Below are 20,156 nucleotides of genomic sequence, written 5' to 3' on the forward strand. Positions count from 1 at the left end.
TTTCTTTCTGTTTGTTTTTTTTTGCATTCTATTAATAAAGGCTAAACAATTTTAAAAAATCATAAAGTCTAAATTGTCAGTATATAATTCAATATCATATTAATGCCTTTCAACAGTTTTTTCTGAACCCCAAACTTATTAACAAAAATATTAAACCAAAACGGGACAACTGTTGAAAGGTCCATATCATATACTATGTCAGAATCCCCTCAAATATATTACATTTCAAGCATTCAAAAGTTGACACCCAAACCTTCTTGATATCTACTGAGGTGACCAATACATTTGAAAAAGAATATTTTGATGTATTTGTCATAATATTGTAAGAAAAATATTTAACTTCCTTTACAACATAAGACCTTTGACTTCTTAAAATAGTATATTCCAATTATTTTCTTCCAAAGTTCTTATAAATTACCAGTATCACCTTGATTATACTCTTCAGCTACCTGAAAAATAAACTGTAGAACTTGCAAAACATTTTCCAGTGCTTCCAGTTTCAGAAGCTGCTAAGGCATCAGGTCCAAACTATGAAAAGTTTACCTGAATATATTACTATTCAGAGGTTTTAAGCAACCCAAATTCTCATAATATGTCAAAAGTCCTGAAAAACTGATTAAAAAACTGGTCTAGAGTATTAATACAATTTTTGGTTCAAGAGCTCCAGAAAAAGGATTTACTGATTATTTTCATGTTAGGATTAACCCACAGTGTTCATTTTACAAATGAACAAGGATCAAATTTTAAATGACCCACATTTTCCAAAAGTGTCTCACAGCCTCTAATGCTGGAAGAACAGGTAAATTTCAATCTTTACCAAGATATCAAAGAGATCAAGTTGTAACTTGCTTGTTGTGGTCATCGTGATTTTTATGAATTAGAAGTCAAAACACAAGTTGCTTATTTAGTTGGAAATCATGAAAATTTAGTCTTTATTTTCATAAGAAAATAACATCTGCATACAGTAACAGTTTGTGTTCAACTCTAGTCACCTTTATACTGAAAATATCCAATTGTCTAATGAAACAGGCCAGTAATTCCAACCCTAAATTAAATATAAGAGGAGGTAAGGAACATCCCTAATGAGTTCCATGGAACATCTTGAAAGGTGAAGAAAGAATTCCATTTGTAATACCCCTAGCTGACAAAATATACAATACCACAATTTAATCCAATTAATGAAAACACAAGGAAATTCATGTTTCAAAAAAACATGTTCCAAAATTTTAATTTGCACCATATCAAAGGATTTTTCCATCCAACAAACCCACCACTGCTGAGTCACGTTTTTCTGATTGTGTTTCTAAAGAATCAATGAATAATCTATTATTATCTGAAACTTGTAGCCTTTCTAGAACACCAGAGTGCACAGAATGAACTATTGAAGATAATATAGTAGTACATCAACTCTTTGCCAATTGTTGTCAAGATTTTAGCATCCCCATCTAGCAAAGAAACAGGCAGTAGCTTGTACTCTCCACCAGATCTTACCAATCTTTCATGTTTCAGTTATATAAATCTCATCAAAAGAAGGAAAAATGGATTCACAAGAATAAATCATTATAGACTTCCTATGACATGGGACCAAAAAACTAAATATGTCTTATACCAATGCCTCACTGTCTAGTTTCATCTGTTTTACAAAATAAGTTTTTTAACAATGACATGTTTAAATATCACCTAAAATCAGTAGAATGAACTTCCTTAAAAACAATTGATAATGTTACTGGGGAATGGCTGGATATTAGAATAGTACTTCAGTTGATATTAATAAATAAATCAAATCAGGAACAGATCTGATGGCACACTGAAAAAAAAGTAGGAAATGGTAGTCCCCAAATGAAATCTATAAGTCTTGAGCTTTGAGTCTACCTGTCTCCCAATTTTCCCAAATCCTATAGCTTTTGCTGTTGGTTGTAAACAGCATGCTAGCAATTATCTTTACTTCTTCATGGAGTCTGTGCTTTGTATATCTCAGCAGGTTGACCTGATTTTGCTTCCTACTCTTGTTTCCCTCTTTATAGCCATCATTCTTTCAATCACTGCTCTGAAAACTGTACCTAGTACAAACAGAAATGGACTCACTCTTAAAATCCGAGAAAGACGGTATCAGCCTACATTCCTTGCAAGAACAACCAAAACTGCTTTGGGTATGGGAACTTCTCTTTCTGTTCAGAATCTAGCATGTCATAGTCATACTGATGTATTCATATATACTGTATATATAAGGGCTTTAAAAGAACAAAATTGTTCAAAATCTTTCCAAACCATTATACATATTAAACTGGCTTTACTTGGCAGAATTTCAAAGGTGCTTTTGCAAATGTTCAGGAAATGTTAATGAACCTCAAAAAATTACAATTATGGTGATGAGTTCTGGTATATAATCTTTTCTATTGTATTGAGGTATTTTGTCTGTAACAATTCTGCCTGTAGGCCATCTTACCTTTTTAAAAATTCTAGTCAATGATTTAGAACTAAATTTAGATTTATAGAACCTGTAATCTATACTGCAAATATTAAATGGTTTCAATATAATTGCAAAATGTGACAACTTATTTTCTAGGGTTTGCGTTCCTACATGCATTTCTTTGGTGGTAAGCCTCGTTGAAGTCAGCTTGATTTTCTTCTTAGTAAAAAGTCATAACATGCCAGTCAAATTGTTCATGCAACACTTTTAACTGGGTCAGATGGGGAGAACAGGCTGTGCAAACTCCAAAGCTGAATTAATTGACCTAACCAATTAATCCTGAGGAGGTTAGATTTAGCCCCAAATAGACACAATTTCATTTGGAGATAAACTAATTCCCTGCCCAATCAACTAACTCCTCCTGTGTCAATCTGTGCTGCTCACAGCCAACATAAATAGGTGACTTAGTTGAACTACTTGCTTCAGAGCTAATTGCTTTTCCAAAGTCCATGATCAAGAGGAAATCCTAGAAAGGCATCTTGAAAACGGGCTCCATCTAGGCATTCTGTTTCGGTGGTTGTTTTGTTTTTTTAACACACATATACACAACCACGTGACAGCCAGTTTGGTGTAGGGGTTAAGGCATCAGGCTAGAAACCGGGAGATGGTGAGTTCTAGTCCCACCTGAGGCACAAAGCCAGCTGGGTGACCTTGAGCCAGTCTCTCTCAGACCTAGGAAGGAGGCAGTGGTAAACCGCTTCTGAAAAACCCAGCAGACAAAATAATTCCAACCAGCACATAAAACCATCAGCTCCCTTATCCCTTCTCTGCCACTACAGAATGCATTTAGCTGTTGTCCCATGTTTCTGTTTTCCTTCTCTTCTTTCTGCCTTGTTATTCTGCCAGTTTCTTAATCTAGTTACACTGACTTTATTTTTAGTACGTCTATTGTGACAGCAAATCTTAGAATTGCCTTTGGTGTTGTCTAAAAATGGCCATTACCAAATCATAATGCCTAACCAGATGAAGTCCTAGAAGAGCCCAAGGCAGTCACGAGGCGTCTTCAACAGCTGCCTGCATTTCAGTCGTGCATATCAATTCCCACCTTGGCAAGGACCCGACAGCATTATCAGGAGCGCAGGAGGAGGGAAAGGAAGAAGTCTCTTTATTAAAATTTGGATTACAGCTCGGCAAAATGCTCCTTATTTTATTTATGAAGGATTTTAGTTTGCACATTAATAAAGCTACTCTCTCTGTCTTTTATTGGTAAACTATGTAAAATGCAAATGATCTGGAATCCAATTAATTCCTAGAAGGTTGCAGCTGTTTTGAGTTCTATTCAGAAAGACGTGTGTAGATGTGCATGAATGGGCCTGCATTTGATTGCTAAGAAAATCAGGCCTTATTATGAAAGCCCTGACTTCCAAAATTTGAACGATTGTTCACCAGCAGCGCTTAATGCAAACAGATAATATCCAAATTCTTTTGCTTCTTATTAAAAAGGGTGTAAAAATGTGGCTTTTTCCAGGCCAAGTCAAAGTATAGAGCTACAAAGGCATGCAGAAAGTTCTTCATCTGAACAAGCACAATCTCTCTTCCAATATGTTCAGAGGCATTGATTGGCAAGGTATTCAGGTGGGAACAAGTTTCATTTCGAAATGGGCTGAATATTCCTTCTCCTTCCAAAGGACCATTCATTGCCTGGTAGGCGCAAAATGCTACGAATGTTCAGGCTGTGGGAAACTCTGACCTTTTAAAGATGAGGTGGCCCAAAAGTTTTTTTTTCTTTCCCTTTGTTTTTTTCCTAGAGACCTTCTGGCCCAAGAACATGACCAAAACCACCGGATGTTATTTGTTTGTTTTAACAGCTGAAAAAGAATGAAAATACAACATCAAATTTTCAGCCAGTTATCTTTGAAAAACAAAACTGCCCCACCCCTAAAAACTTAAAATTTTACTTCCAAAAAGACTATTTTGATTTTCAAGAATGTTTTCACATTGCCTCCTCTGACTGACTGTACCCACAGTTGAAAAAAATGGCAAAATATTAAAATCTACCATTTATTTCATGGAAGGACTAATGTATGAGCATTAATGACACAACGTTCAAGCTATTTGCACCCCTCTATTCCCATGTTATACACAAGGGCATCAGGGGTATGTGTAAAAGCAGGACAGGATAGCTTGGCCGAGACAGGGCAGGAACACTCTCATGGTTCCACACAGGACAGATTCTCTATCGCAGATGTGCTACTTTGCCAGGCTCAGGGAATTTATGGTGCAAAAATTAGTTTAAGCACTGGGAAAATATTAAATGCTTACATTTAATTTAAATTAAAGAAAGTTAATATAGATTCTTTTCAATGGACTTAATTTCTAGTCCCCCTTCAATCATGGAATATCATTAGATGACTTTGGGCTAATTAGTCGAGCTCTCTCTCAGCTCACCTCCCTCACAGAGTTTTGTTGTTGGGAAAAATAGGAAAGGGAAGTGCCATGTCTTTCTGTATGAAAGACTGCATATAAGTCTAATTGACTGATTGATCGAAATTTACAATTTGGTACAGTAATGCATTTGTGAAGTTTTCAGGGGGCACATGTGGCCTTAAGGTCTCAAGTTGTACATCATGGATCTTCACAGTTCATGTGAATCCCTGGAACTTCACAATGTAACCAAGTCTTATTCACTATGTAATGCGTAGAGAAAAACACAATCACATTCTCTACATGATCCTTAATTGGCTGGGATGAGAAAATATGGTCCTCATGCCCTGTGATGTCACCATAAATATAACATTTCTGATTTATCTAGATGTTCCACAGGATTTATACAGAGTGAAGAAAGAGCCAAAATCCATAGGGAGAAAAATGCCATTGTACATGAAGTGAGTAGAAAATGGATACTCTCCCAGCCCACAGGAAGAATGAGATATTTTTCCACAATCATTATTTTTGAACAAAAAAATCTAAATGCAAGAACATTCAGAACATGATTTTATCTGCCAGAGTGGTAAAGTTTCTCAAAAGTGACTACCAGATCAAGTGGGGAGGAACAAGATGTTGACAGGGGTGAGATACATAACCATTGTATTAACTAGAGCCATTATTCTATAGACGGAATTTGAAGAGCTAATGAGCATTTAGCAGATTTAATGTGCCCACATCTCATTTTCTCTCCTTTCTATCAAAGCTTTCTATGCTTTAACCATTTTTTCCTTCCCGTTTTATTTCATTTTGAGTATTTCAAAGTGATTAGATTAATTTTGTGCTTCAGCAGATCACTTAGAATACCTTAAATCACTGCAGTGTTATGTGATACATTTGATATTTATTAAAAGTATGAGATGCTTATATACAAATCCTGAAATGCTTCTCTCTCTCTGTCTCTCTCTGTCTCTCTCTCATGTCTTCCTTGAAAGAGATCAGGTACAACTGATGTACACTGTTTACCCTTACCACACCACAAGGTGGTAGATCACACTGGGAAAATATAATTACTGCCCCCAACGGTAACTTGTATGTAGAGTGAAATATCTCTTCTGGGAAAAGCAAATGATTTGGGGCTACTAATAAATCTCAGGCTAAAAGATATGATGCCGGAAGATGAGCCCCTCAGGTCGGAAGGTGTCCAATATGCTACTGGGGAAGAGCGGAGGGCATTTCCAAGTAGCTCCAGAAAGAGTGAAGCGGCTGGGCCAAAGCCGAAAGGACGTTCAGCTGTGGATGTATCTGGAAGCGAAAAGAAGGTCCGATGCTGTAAAGAACAATATTGTATAGGTACCTGGAATGTAAGATCTATGAACCAAGGCAAGCTGGATGTGGTCAAACATGAGATGACAAGATTGAACGTCGACATCTTGGGAATCAGCGAACTGAAATGGACGGGAATGGGTGAATTTAATTCGGGTGACCATTATATCTACTACTGTGGGCAAGAAACCCTTAGAAGAAATGGAGTTGCACTCATAGTGAATAAGAGAGTGGGAAAGGCAGTAATGGGGTACAACCTCAAAAACGACAGAATGATCTCAGTGCGTATCCAAGGCAAACCATTCAATATCACAGTCATCCAAGTCTATGCCCCAACCACTGATGCTGAAGAAGCTGAAGTTGACCGCTTCTATGAAGACCTACAACACCTTCTAGAACTAGCACCAAAAAGATGTCCTTTTCATCATAGGGGATTGGAATGCTAAAGTAGGAAGTCAAGGAGTAATCGAAATAACAGGCAAATTTGGCCTTGGAGTACAAAATGAAGCAGGGCAAAGGCTAATAGAGTTCTGTCAAGAGAACAAGCTAGTCATAGCAAACACTCTTTTCCAACAACACAAGAGACGACTCTACACATGGACATCACCAGATGGTCAATACCGAAACCAGATTGATTATATACTTTGCAGCCAAAGATGGAGAAGCTCTATACAGACAGCAAAAACAAGACCAGGAGCTGACTGTGGCTCAGATCATGAGCTTCTTACTGCAAAATTTAGGCTTAAATTGAAGAATGTAGGGAAAACCACTAGACCACTCAGGTATGACTTAGATCATATTCCTTGTGAGTACACAGTGAAGGTGATGAATAGATTTAGAGGATTAGATTTGGTAGACAGAGTGCCTGAAGAACTATGGACGGAGGTCCGTAACATTGTACAGGAGGCAGCAACTAAAACCATCCCAAAGAAAAAGAAATGCAAGAAAGCAAAATGGCTGTCTGATGAGGCTTTACAAATAGCTGTGGAAAGAAGGAATGCGAAAAGCAAGGGTGAAAGGGAAAGATATAAGCAACTGAATGCAGATTTCCAGAGAATAGCCAGGAGAGATAAGAAGGCCTTCTTAAATGAACAATGCAAAGAAATTGAGGAAAACAATAGAATGGGGAAGACTAGAGATCTCTTCAAGAAAATTGGAGATATGAAAGGAACGTTTAGTGCAAAGATGGGCATGATAAAGGACAAAAAAGGCAGGGACCTAACAGAAGCAGAAGAGATTAAGAAGAGGTGGCAAGAATACACAGAAGAACTATACAAGAAAGATCTTAATGTCCCTGATGTCCACGCTGGTGTGATCACTGACCTTGAGCCAGACATCCTAGAGAGTGAAGTCAAGTGGGCCTTAGGAAGCATTGCTAACAACAAAGCTAGTGGAGATGACAGGATTCCAGCTGAGTTATTTAAAATACTAAAAGATGATGGTGTTAAAGTGCTGCACTCAATATGCCAGCAAGTTTGGAAAACGCAACAGTGGCCACGGGATTGGAAAAGGTCAGTTTACGTTCCAATTCCAAAGAAGGGCAATGCCAAAGAATGCTCAAACTATCGCACAATTGCACTCATTTCACATGCTAGCAAGGTTATGCTCAAAATCCTACAAGCTAGGCTTCAGCAATATATGAACCGAGAACTACCGGATGTACAAGCTGGGTTTCGAAGAGGCAGAGGAACTAGAGATCAAATCGCCAACATTCGCTGGATCATGGAGAAAGCACGAGAGTTCCAGAAAAATATCTACTTCTGCTTCATTGACTATGCAAAAGCCTTTGATTGTGTGGATCACAACAAACTGTGGCAAATTCTTAAAGAGATGGGAATACCAGACCACCTTACCTGTCTCCTGAGAAATCTGTATGCGGGCCAAGAAGCAACAGTTAGAACCGGTCATGGAACAACCAATTGGTTCAAAATAGGGAAAGGTGTACGACAAGGCTGTATACTGTCACCCTGCTTATTTAACCTATATGCAGAGTACATCATGAGAAATGCCAGGCTGGAAGAATCACAAGCCGGAATTAAGATTGCAGGGAGAATCATCAACAACCTCAGATATGCGGACGATACCACCCTAATGGCAGAAAGTGAAGAAGAACTAAAGAGCCTCTTGATGAGGGTGAAAGAGGAGAGTGCAAAAGCTGGCTTGAAACTCAACATTAAAAAAACTAAGATCATGGCATCTGGACCCATCAATTCCTGGCAAATAGAAGGGGTAGAAATGGAAGCAGTAACAGACTTCATTTATTTGGGCTCCAAGATCACCGCAGACGGAGACTGCAGCCATGAAATTAAAAGACGCTTGCTCCTTGGGAGGAAAGCTATGGCAAGCCTAGATAGCATATTAAAAAGCAGAGACGTCACCTTGCCGACAAAGATCCGCATAGTCAAAGCTATGGTTTTTCCAGTAGTAATGTATGGCTGTGAGAGCTGGACCATAAAAAAGGCCGAGCGCCGAAGAATTGATGCCTTTGAACTGTGGTGCTGGAGAAGACTCTTAAGAGTTCCCTGGACTGCTAGGAGGTCAAACCAGTCAATCTTAAAGGAAATCAACCCTGATTGCTCATTGGAAGGATCGATAATGAAGCTCAAGCTCAGATATTTTGGCCACCTAATGCGAAGAGAGATCTCTTTGGAGAAGACCCTGATGCTGGGAAAGATTGAAGGCAAAAGGAGAAGAGGACGGCAGAGGATGAGATGGTTAGATAGCATCACTGAAGCAATGAGCATGAAACTGACCAAACTCAGGGAGGCAGTGAAGGACAGGAAGGCCTGGCGAAATATGGTTCATGGGGTCACGAAGAGTCGGACACGACTTAACGACTAAACAACAACAATAAATCTCAATTCCTAGTGCTTTGCAGAACTTCCCCTCTTTTTTGAGAAGGGGAGGACAGATGTTTCTCAGGCAAATTAAATTTTCTCAAACTTGCCAATATTATGATATCATACTTGGCTTTTTTAAAATGAAGGAACAAGCAAGCAAAATCCACTGGAGATAAAGGGCAGGCATGGATAAAATTATAGAAAAAGTTTCAACCTCAGGATCTATTAGATTTGACTAAAGATGTTGGTCTGAATTCAGGATGCCAAATAGAAGGGACTTTTTGCACCTCCTCTCTTAACCACTGGAGACCTTTAGATGTATAGGATTAAAAAAGAAATGAAGAACTGCCTACCGTCATGTTCCTTGCAGGTTGCTGCACGGCTATGTTCTAATATGTACTCTTCCAAGGTTCCTGAGAATAAATGAAATGGGCCTATGGCAACCTCACCATGATTGATTGATTGATTGATTGATTGATTGATTGATTGATTGATTATATGCCATCAAGTCGTTTTCAACTCCTAGTGATCACATGGATAGATTTTCTCCATGACAAGATGTCCCTAACCTGTTTTTTCAGGTCTTTCAACAGTGCACCCACTGCCATTGTAACAGAATCCATCCACCTTGCTGCTGATCATCCTCTTCTTCTCTTTCCTTCCATCTTTTCCAGTATTAGAGCCTTCTCTAAAGTTAAAAACAAAACAAAACAGTGAGAGCTCGATTGTTTATTGTTTTAAATAGTCTTTTTAGTGCATTGTGTTTTTATTTTGTTAACTGCCCAGAATTCCCTCCGTACAGGGCAGCTACATAAGTTTGTTTAATAAATAAATAACCATTAGTTGCACTGGATGTCAACTCTGAGAATTGCCAGCTGACGTGAATAAAATCCAACACTTTTAGAAGGCCTAAAATTAGGGAACTACAGCTAGATGGACTAATAGTGTGACTCTATATTAACTTTATGCATGTTGAGCAAGAACCCAAATCTAGACATGCTGCCCCAAAGTCCTGCTGTATATAATATGTGTTGGGATTACTTATTTTCTATAAAATGTTCCTTAGTCAATTCTCGTTTTCCCTTTCTTACCCTGCTCATTTTTTAAACAGCCCTAATCTACAATAGGCAGGGAACACAAACTTTCTAAGCAACTGTAACCTTTCTCTGAGATATGTATCCCCTTTTCTGATGGGTGAATTTCATGGCAGAGTAAAGCTCCTCACCAAGCAAAGCATCCAGAATTAAAGGGGAAATAGGATTCTCGCTCAGAGTTACAGGACTATTACAACCTCCCACATTACTTCTGGTTCATTTGCAATCAGCTTTTTCATTATCTTTCAGCTACACCAGTCCAGAATTATGTTAATTGCCCATTAACTACAGTTGGGTGATTCATTTATTGTTTTAATTTAGAGTATCGATAATGGATCTAACCTCTATTTTGCTTTTAAAACTTTTCTAAAATACAGTCTGTACCATCAGTAACAGCAAAAACACAATGGTCTGATTTGGTTGTAAGCCAGAATTGCTGAGAATTCTGGTTTACTAGGAGTGACCATGCTTTTCATTTGCATCTTCTTTGCTTCGCTTGCTGGTTGGGAAAAGCTCTGTAGACCAGGAAGCTGATGTCATTTCTTATTTAGCTTTTGAGCTAAGAAGCCAGAATCATAAGCCAAAGTTTATTTTTCACTTATCACTTTGTCTTGTTAGGAGCAAGCCAGGAATTCCAGTTCAAATATAAAGCAAGCCATATTTGGCCTGCAAGGTTCTAGATGACCACCAGATGGCAGCAGAGAATTAGAGTTTTTGGGTCTCTTTGTTGCCATCTGGTGAGCATCTGAATTTCTGCAACCCTAATATGGTAGGCCTGGCTAAATACATTGCAGTTTATTTAGTTGCTTCTACTGGTAGGAGGAACCTAAAAGGAACAATTAAGCAGAATGCAACGACACATTTCCTCAATTGCAATGAGCCAGTTTTCTCAACAATTCTAGCTTACTATGAACTGAAAATCTGGCCTACCTACCATTACTACTTTTTAAAAATATGCGCAGGGCATTAGTAAAGTGAAATAGCAACACATCTGAGTGTAACAAAAGGGCAATAATTTGATTTTTGTCTTGATACTATGTTATTCTCAGTCCAGTCATGGATGGGAAGAGATGCTTGTGTAGATTTTCTGTTTGGCTTTAGGTATGAGTCATTCTGGACCAGGAAGGTGCTGCTGGTCTCAGGAAAAAAAAAATCTTGGATCATCTCTGACTACACAGCTTCTGTATTCTTGGTACAGGCAGGATTGTAAAACAAAGAAAACAACAGCATGAATAAACTGCTACATGATGTTCAAAAATAGCTTGCTATGAAATGTTTTCAGACATCTTTTAAATATGTGCTACTTTCCCCAGCCTGAAGCATCTTTGTGTTTTTCATTATAACATGCCTTGGACAGAATAGAAATTAAGAGCTGCGTTCCTTCCTATCTCCTAGAGTGTAATGAAACCGACAAGAGAGCCAATGTAGAGTAGTGATTAATCTGTTGGTCTTGTAGAGGGAGATCTAGGTACAAGTCTCACTCAACCACGAAGCTCCCTGGCTAATTTAGGAACAGTTCCTCTGATTCTCAGCCCATCCTACCTCAAAAGAAGGGAAAATGACAGGAGACTGCTTTGAAATCTCAGAGAAGAGGCAGGATGTAAATGCACTGACTAAATGAATAATAGGAGTCAAGAAAATATACTGTAAAGTCAAAGCTTCAGCTTTGCTTTAACCTTCAAGAAAAGGAAACACCAACCTTTATAGACAGTGCACTTAAAAGCTGGAAAGATTCAATTTTTAGATGATTTACTTAGTGACAGTGTGGTGCAAAAGTCACAGGTAGCACCCTTTTTATTTTTTTCAAGTTTCAAGCCAGATTTCTATAACAACCCTATTTGCCAGATTCTTTTTCACTGCAACACCTTCAGTGCTATCAATTGCTCACCAGTTAAGGATTCTTACAGTTTTAAATACATGTGTGTTCTATTCTAGTTGCATCATGAGATGTTTAGGCAGGTTCATAACTGTTTTCGTGGCTAGAATCTCTATTCTGGCCAGGCACAAAGTTAAAAAAGACTTTCAGAATAAGGATGGCTGGGTGGAAAATTTAGCATATCGTGTGAATCAAACGATCTGGCACTAAATAACATTACAAGACTGCATGTTAGAAGAATGCATAATGCACATTTATTAGCTCTTCTAGTGATTCATTAGAAAATGGGCAGGTTTTGCAAAATATTCATCTGAATTTTCAGTTCAGGAATTGATTATGACAATATTTGATACAAATTACCTTTCTAGATGTTCTTCCCCAATTTAAATGGTATTGATGCCTCTCAAAAATTAAAAGAAATATCAGAATGACCAACCAATGTACTCTTTCCCTCTGCTGTTTATTAAATCCACTTCGTTGCCTGGTTCTTTAGAACCTAAAGCAGCCTTTCTTATATGCACACCTATGCAGTCATATTACAATATACAAACATGTTTACTAGCAGAGGATTTTTGGGTTGTATTCTGTTTTACCACATAGTATAGTAACTTTATAAATAAAAAAAATATGCATGTCCATTTGGAATATCAGATCTTGGCTGTGAAAATATGAATGACCACTAGCTGCAGAAAAGAGTTATTTTAAAAATCAAATTCTTTGTTGCCATCTAGTGGTTAATCAGCATCTTTGCAGTCCAGATTGGGTACCCCTAGTTCTACTTTTGTTTTTTACTAGTCCCTGTCTAAGAGAGGATACACTGCATGCTTGCTAGGGAATAAATCTCATTAATACAGTGGCTTGGATCCTAAGTTATTTATCCATTCTGACACAGCTGAAAGAAAACTTACCAACGTTCCCTTGCACTCAGTAACAACTTAACTGTCACCTCTCACACTGTTCCGTGGAGATTTTTAAGGGATACAGGAAACTTCAGAGGGTAAAAAAATCCCTTTAGCCAGTGGGAGTTGCCCACAAAAAGAATTCCATTCATGAGAATTTGCAATCCAAGGCTATTGGACTAGATTCTCAGTAAATATGCTCTAATTGTGTCATATGCAGATTATAAATACATGTTTTCCATGCATATGAGAAAATACAGCAATCAGATAATTGTATACTAAAAATATAGTGGAACAGTAATTAAAAAATCTTATTAGGTATAGTGCACATGAATTAATGTGGAGATTTTCTTTTTAGGGCTTAAAAGGTTTTTTAAAAGTCTATCTTTTTTATGCCAAAGCCAGGGTCAAAAACATTATTAAAAGAAAAAGGAAAATGTGTCATCCGGATAAAATTTACATCTGTTAAGGTAAATTTTGCTTTGTAGATTAAGGTACTTCATTATATAGTGATCAGAATGCTAGCCTATTAAAGTTTACATAATAACAAATTTATTAAAATTTACATTCCTCTGTGAGGGCACTTTTACATTTAAATACTTAAATTACTTATTCTTCATTATGTCTTCTGATTTAGGAAAGTACATATTGGTGTCTCTTTTCCAAATTATTAAAAGCTAGCAGAGGTTACAGAAGAAGCAACTCTAAATAAATGTGATTTGGTTGTTTTAGAGTATGCTTAGGCCACCCTCTGCTGGAGAATGAATAAAATGCATTTCCTTTTTTTTCCTTTTTTTTTTCCCTGCAAAATATTATTCTCTCTGTCCTTCTGGTTATGCCTTTAGGGATTTCACATTTTCTGAATACCTGGACATTTGTTCTTGGCTTGACTGATGTATCATATTGTCTAGATTCAAACTCTAATAATGGAATATTTGCAAACAGAGGAAGGTCCTTTCCTGCAAACTTATGTCATAAGCTAAATAAGAATTTTTATGTCTGTCAGGATTTTTAATGAACAAAACAGGGAGTGCTTCAACAAAAGTAAGATACATTTGTAGGAGAAAAAAATACTAAGTTGTCTAAGTTGTCTGTTATTCTAGCGCTACTACGTGCAGGGATTGTAGGAGGACTGTCAAGAGGAATCTGGTAGCACCTTTTCTGACTAACAATTTGTATTCAAAGGCGTGAGCTTTTGTGGCTTGCAGCTCACTTCATCAGATGCTTACATCTTTTAATAACATTTGTTAGAGAAGGTGCTACCTGACACTTCCTGATTATTTGCAGAGCTGTCAGACAGCATTAAAAGAGCTTGACTGGTAAATGATTTGGATCTGCATCTCCAACTCTCCGGCAAGACTCTCCCATGTCTAAATCAGGGACAAGCAACACGGTGCGCTTAGGAGCTCTTGGACTGTGACTCCCATAAGCTAGTCTGGTAATGGCCAAGCATTCTGGAAGTTAGAGCTGAAAACATCTGGAAGCCTGCTCTCGGCATAATGCACATCAAGCCGGTGGCATGGCTAAGCATGACTTGCAGATGAGTTGGAGATTTGATTTGTATGGAAAAAGGTCTTAACAGGAAGAGCAGGTTGACAGTGAAATTAATTACCCAGAGAAGTGTTAGACTCCCCTTCACTGACTAGGGTCAAGCAGAGGCTGGATGGCAAGCTGCTGGGGATGATTTAATTTGGATTCCTCCACTGAGCAGGGGTTGGATTCAGGGAGCTAAATGGCCCTGCCAATTCTAGGAACCGTTGACTCTATGACTCTGTGTATGTAACTGTGTTCCTATAAAGAAGTATGCTTATGCGCACATATTCATATGTACCCACACACAGTTGAAACTCCTTCCTCCTCTGTCCACAATTGTTTTCCTCCCCAGAGAGAGTGACCAGTGAAGCTATGCAGAAAAGACATAGCCTGCTGATTTAATACTGCCAATCTCATCAGGTGCTGCTAAAGAATGCTCAAACTACTGATCAATGGCACTTATTTCTTACTGCACTAAGAGAGTGACTCAGATTTCACAATCCAGACTTCAACAGCACATGGAATGAGGACCGTCAGATGAGACAGTGGCACCTGAGATCACATTGCTAACATCCAGCAGATAAGGGAAAAAGCAAGGGAGTTCCAAAAGGATGCCTATCTTTGCCTTATTGGTTATAACAGGACTTGTGGATAGCCCTTAAAAAGATGGGTGTACTGGGCCACTCCAACATCCTATTAAAGAAATTGTATAAGGCTAGGAAGCAACAGTTAGAATGGAGCAACTAAATGCTTTAAAATTGGGAAAGGAGAGCACCAAGTTTATACACGGTCACTTTATTTAACCTATATGCAGAACATATGAGAAATGCTGGTCGAAAAGAATTGGAAATTGGAACTAAAACTGGGGGGGGGACACCAACAACTGCAATTAGGCTGATGATACTATTTTTGATGGCTGGAAATGAGGATCTCTTAGGGAATCACTTGTTGAAGGTGAAAGAATAGGGCGCAAAAGCCAGTCTGCTGCTCAGTTGTTGTTGTTGTTTAAAAAAAAAGCCCTAAGGTTGCATCAACAAAGTAATGCAATCCAATGCAAATAAGCAGAAAGGCTGAAGTAGTAAGTCCAGCTTTCACAGCCATATATTAAAAACTGGGAAAACCATCGCCTTGTACTTATCTTTTTTGTCATTGTGATATCTCTGAATTTTAATATTTTCTCTCAGTCTGTCATAATCTTCCTCCCAAGTGGCACATTCATGGCACATTCTCTTTATTTCATGGCTACAGTCACCATATCTTTGTATTTTTGAGCCCAGGCAACTTAGGAGAAATAATATGACAAGCCTAGACAAAATATTAGGGTGCAGAGACATCTTATTGACAGTAAAGATAAGTATTGTCAAGGCCATAGTTTTCCCATATGGCTGTGAAAGCTGGTTCATCAGAAAGGCTGAACAAAGAAAAATAGATGATTTGGAATTGTGGTGCTTGAGAAAACTGTGAAAAATATCTTGGACAGCAAGAAGGACAAATCACTCACTGCCAGTTAAAGTAAAACCAGACTGCTCACTGGAAGCACTCATAATGAAATGGAGGTTTAAATATTTTAGACACATAATGCGAAAGCAAGAGACATTGGAGAAGACCCTGATGCTTGGAGGTCAACAGAAGGAAAAAAATCTATTACTAATGACATGGTGTAGAGGACTGCAGAGGTAACTTTGGTGAAGGAATCCAAGAAGTGTTAGCAGAGTCATTAAGAGAGAATAAAAGAGAGATGTGAGAAATGTGAGAAATGTGAGAAAGAGACTCAAAATAACTCTGCCTCAATTCTGGGGAAACTCTGCCACAGGCTTTCAAGAGTCTGTCATTATAATATTATAATACAGAGCAGTGTTTCTCAACTTCAGCAACTTTAAGTTATGTGGACTTAAATTCCCAGAATTCCCCATGCCGGTTGGAGAATTTTGGGAGTTGAAGGCCACACATCTTAAAGTTGTGGAAGTTGAGAAACATTGATGTAGAGTTCCAGTAGCTTTTGCAGTGTTGGTTTCCTGAGCTGGCCTACCTTGAAGGGCTGACACACAAGCATGAGCATACAAGAACTCAAAGGAGCAGTGAATGAAGAGTCAGAAGCAACTGAGCATCTTGTCAAAAGACTTAAATGTAGATTGTTTCCATAAAAGTCATTCTTTGCAGTTCATAGTCTGTACTGATACAGTTTATATATTAAAATAATTTGGAGAAAGTGCCATTTAGGTAATTAGTCTCCCTGAAGGGATTGATTAGGACATTAAGTTTTGCCTAAGCTTCTTGGGCCATCCTATGTAATTATCATAACAGAACATATACTTTCTTACTGCAAGATGATTAAAGCATTAAAAAAGTTATAATCCTAAATTGAAAGCCAAATGTGTCAGTTGGAGGTCACCTGGCTTCAGCAAGGCTTGAATCATCAGGGCCTTAAGAAATGAGTAATAATTTTAGAATGAGATAGTAATCCCAGGTCATTTCATACTTTAATGTACTGTCTTTATTTAGAGTGTTCAAGCCAACAATAGGCTATTTACTTCCATAACATTCCATTCCATTCCATTCCACTCCATTCCATTCCATTCTTCATAAGAACCTAAGAACATAACATAAGAACAAAAGCAGTGTCCTGCTGGATCAGACCCCTGGCCCATCTAGTCCAGCAGTGGCCATCCATCTGCACAAGGAAGCCCGCTAGTCTCCCAGCAGCTGGCCTTCAGAGGCAGTCCCACTGCCATCAAGGCTGATAGCCATCGATTGCCATGACTTCCGTGAATTGCTCCATCCCATTTTCGAAGCCAGCCAAGCTAGCAGCCAGCACCACATCTCCTGGTAGCGAATTCCCAAGTCAAATTACATGTTGTGTAAAAATATTTCCTTTTGTCTGTCCATCTTGCAGCCCCTCACCTCTTTTCTTCTTAATCTGCCCCTCAAACATAAGCGTTGTTGTGGTTGATTATTAAGAGGACTAACATCTTTTTAACAGAATCCCATCATTTGCACATTCATCTGGAATGGGCTTTTGAAGCATCCAAATCAGAATTTGCAGAGGACATATGTCCTCCTATTGATCAAAACCCAAAGTTACTGCATAACTGGCTGATATGTGTGTGTGTGTGTTACTTTTTTCTCTTTTCTTTCAATACTTGCATACGACCTTTCCACTCTTGTAGGATCCTCAAAGTGGCTGAAGGACAATCAGCTGCAACGAATGTAACTGTAAAACTATTAAAATACTAATATAATTTTTGAAATGGCAAAGATGCTCTGAATGTGTGATAAACTTTATCATTAAAACTAAGCAGAACTGATTGTTCTGAAATGAAGTAAAATGAGATAGAGAACTTTTGTTTCCATTTTGTACTGGCTTTTTGTAAAGACCAGAATTCATCCGAACTAAAATCAAGAGCTATGCAAAGCCTGGCCCATCATTTCTAATTTCCGAGACAGAAAATAGTTCTTGTACTTGTTTGCAGGTTCCGGCTGATCATTTTTCAAAAGCTGCCAATTCTTTTAACGTACCAGATTTTCAGGTAATACGTAAATGGCAAAACCCTGCCCCACCTGAACACCAAGAAGTAGCTAAATTGGAAATGCTGAATATGGTTTCTGAAAGCAATAAGATGATTTCTGAGCCTTTTAAGCTTAAACTTCTAATTTTAAACAAAGGAAAGAAAGGCAGGCAATGGACAATGAATGACAGCATATTGTTTAATAGAAGGTGACATCCTTTGCCAATAGAAAGCTGTTTTCTAAAGCAAACATGAATTAAAAGGGGAAATGGATAAAGTAAGACTGAAATTATTCAGCTGCATAAGTGGGGGGAGCTACCAATTTCACAGGAAAATCAATTAAGATCAGCTTTCCTCCACTAGTGCTCACAGGGCTACAGTAACTTAGGCAAATTGAGTTGCTTTCTATGTCCCAGTTCTTTGTTCAAGATATTTCTGAGAGAAACTGCTTCTTTTATAGCAAACATAATGTTCAGAAAGACAAATATAATTTACAAAAACATCAGCAAGAGGAGCAAAAGTAGTTCTGTAAGATCAGAAATTTATTACATAATATCTGAATGGAACGTAAGTAGTTTTTAACACATTTGTATTTATTTCTGAAATGTATAAAAGCAAAGGAGAAGCCACTGACTGAAAAGTTTTGAAAGCATGAAATAGACAGTTACATACAGTAAAAGTCTAAGGAAAGCCTGTACAGCCCATTATGTATATAGATGCATTGCAATGTTCATGATCGCCAAGGCAATCATGTCATTTTTTATTATATTATTTTATTGATCAAATATGTTAGAATTAATTTATTGCCTGAAATTAAGCTTGACTTTAACAGGCAATTTTTTTTTCTCCATTGACCTTTTTATGTGGCTGGACAAAATCCATCTCTTTACAATGCCATTTTTTCTTCATCTGCCAAATTTCATATAAGCTCAAAACTTCACAAGGCATTTTACAAGTGAGATATTTGCTACCCTGAATTTTGATAATAGGAATTGACTCTAAAATGACTCGGGCAGTTACATAGGGCATCTGAAGATTTTATTGCCTGAGTTGGGGAACCAAATAGCTTTATCTCCTCTAATTCATTGTACGTTGCATCAAATTTGGCAAGTGATATAGAAAATCTCAGCAATAATAAACTTAAGTAAAATAATTAACAATGTGTTGCCCTTTCATGACACACCAATCTGCTAAATTGCAGGCTGGGAGTCCTGTGGATTCAGACTTCCAATTACTCTGATATTTCAGAATGCAGATTTGAAGTCAAACCTTCTCTGTGGGGGGATTTAAACTATTAATGTCAAGCCCCACTGGAGGTCTTGATCTTTCCTAGGGGGGAAAGAAAGAAAGAAAGAAAGAAAGAAAGAAAGAAAGAAAGAAAGAAAGAAAGAAAGAAAGAAAGAAAGAAAGAAAGAAAGAAAGAAAGAATCTGAGTGTTTTCAGAGCGCTCAGCTTTTTGTTTGCCAAACAGCATTGTCTCAGGCCTTGATTAGTATTATTACATTGAAGAAACAGATTTTACAGGAAACGGTAATTGTTTTCATAGAATGTTTCACTCTTCTATGCAGAGACTATTGTGCGTCCCTTTGGTAACTACGTCCATCATCTCCTTCAAACACTAGGATATTGTCTCTGTAGTAAATAGATGATTGTGGTTAATGGCTGTTTTCCTGCAGTTACAACTACAGCAATCGCAACTATTTAACATGGGGAAGGCGTAGCGAGGAAGAATTCAGCATAGATTGGTCTTTATTAATGGAATCCAGTATTTGGAAATGAGGAGGAATCATCACACTGTTTTCAGATGTCCCTTGGGGGTCTATGAACATCTGCCTATCATTCTGCTCTATGGAGACCGTGATTCCTACCATCACAATTTCCATGAAGTTGTACTGGCAGAATAATGCAGCCCTCCAGGGGCTGAAGTTATAGTATTTGTTCTTCAAAGGAGAAGCCTGGGACATCTTTGATGACTTCAAAAGGAAAATGTGCCTAATGCTGTATGAGTAGCATCCTCCTAAACAATTAAAAAATATGAATGTCATACAAGTCAAGACCAAAGGGTATGTATATATTTGTGTATCTCCCACATCTTAAAATTAAAAAAAAAACAGCACCCAGACTTCTGAAATATCAGTGCCAAGGTTCAATGGAATAGTGTCTATGAATCTTTAAAAATCTGGGGTAATCTTATTGTGATTTTTCCCTTTTCCTTGTCCTTTACAGGGGCATCTGCAGGAGGGAGGGT

General features: G+C 37.9%; 1 protein-coding gene across 2 annotated transcripts in view; it reads right to left on the reverse strand.

Moving 5' to 3' along the window:
- Positions 1–893: 893 nt before the first annotated feature.
- The window catches only part of TMEM242 (transmembrane protein 242), a 43,207-nt gene continuing 23,944 nt past the window's right edge, over positions 894–20,156 (reverse strand). Inside the window, exons 4-5 of one of the 2 annotated variants that reach the window (XR_015796477.1) lie at positions 9,570–9,688; positions 894–4,278 (exon numbers count right to left, since the gene is read on the reverse strand). The gene's annotated coding sequence lies outside the window, so the exon portion shown is untranslated. Of the gene's footprint in view, positions 4,279–9,353; positions 9,689–20,156 lie in introns of both variants that reach the window. The other variant, XR_015796478.1, reaches the window with a different exon arrangement.

This window comes from Python bivittatus, unplaced genomic scaffold (genome assembly GCF_059951505.1).
Source record: "Python bivittatus isolate LINGU-HERP-01145 unplaced genomic scaffold, Pbiv_v1 ctg000020_np1212, whole genome shotgun sequence".
NCBI lineage: Eukaryota > Metazoa > Chordata > Lepidosauria > Squamata > Pythonidae > Python > Python bivittatus.